Source organism: Etheostoma cragini, chromosome 10 (genome assembly GCF_013103735.1).
Source record: "Etheostoma cragini isolate CJK2018 chromosome 10, CSU_Ecrag_1.0, whole genome shotgun sequence".
Classification (NCBI taxonomy): domain Eukaryota; kingdom Metazoa; phylum Chordata; class Actinopteri; order Perciformes; family Percidae; genus Etheostoma; species Etheostoma cragini.
Genome location: NC_048416.1, coordinates 2946829 through 2947877, shown reverse-complemented (window position 1 = coordinate 2947877; position 1049 = coordinate 2946829). Strand labels below are relative to the sequence as shown.

General features: G+C 41.1%; 1 protein-coding gene across 2 annotated transcripts in view; it reads left to right on the top strand.

Annotated features, from left to right (window-relative positions):
• zgc:66433 (uncharacterized protein LOC321250 homolog) overlaps positions 1–1049 on the top strand; it is a 55918-nt gene that overhangs the window by 39723 nt on the left and 15146 nt on the right. The window lies entirely within an intron of this gene.

The following is a 1049-nucleotide window of genomic DNA, read 5'->3' as shown; positions in this document are numbered from 1 at the left end:
AGTATGACAAATGAGCATTTAATGATAGTGCCGTTTTAGCAATTTCAGAAGGGGTTTTTGGCCGGTCATTTTCCCACTGAAAAAAACCCACAAATGGCCCGCTACAAAGACATGCACAGTAAAAACCTGAAAATATCCCTTTTTAAAGTGCATTCCACATAGAAATGTGGTCAAGGAGGACTGCAGTGACTTATGAATCAAAGTGGAGCTTGAGCTTGACCACTCACTGAGAACTCACGACAGACTTTATGGAGACACAGAATGTTTTTTTTTGTTTTTTTTTATGAAAATGGATTTCATTGCAGGGCTAACCGCTTCGAGTTAGACAACATGTCCATATCAGTCTAAAATCAGTCTGGGTACTTGGGTCTGGGTCAGTCTGCATTCATATTTACTGTAAATAGAAAGAGTGAAGGCTTAACTTTGAACTCAGGGTGTAAAAGCTATACTAATAAATAACTTTTTTCTATTAATCATGTGCATATACAAATGTTAATCATGACGATGAACCCTCAGAGATCAGACTCTTTTCTGTTTTAGTGCCTTTCAGCTTGTTTTAGTTTGTTTTATTTTCACTGTTCTGGTTCCCTCACACAGCTCTTATCAGTGTTGTTTTCAGCCGCAGCCAGCACCTGTGTTCTGTGAAGAAGCTCTGATAAGAGCTCTGTACAACACCTCAGCAACAAAGACGGCGGGTGAATATAGTGGAGCATTTAGCAGCTAAAGAAGCAGATCATTTGATGGGGATGATGTGAATGGTGTAATTTAAAGTTTAGCTGCGTTTGGTGTGTCCACCTGAGGATTTAACCATCCTCTGCAGCTCTGATTCAGAAATCCACGAAGACCAATGCATCTGTCGCACAGTAAATAGTTGTCATGTGCTTTGTGTGTGATGCTCAAAGACAGACCTCAGGGTGTGTGTGTGTGTGTGAGTGTGTGTGTGTGTGTGTGTGTGTTCAGAGTGCATTCCAATGGTTTCTCTGGCAGTCAGCGTGTCTGCTTGTAGTTATAGAATTTAAATTCTGCCTCAACCCGCCTCTCTCTCTCTC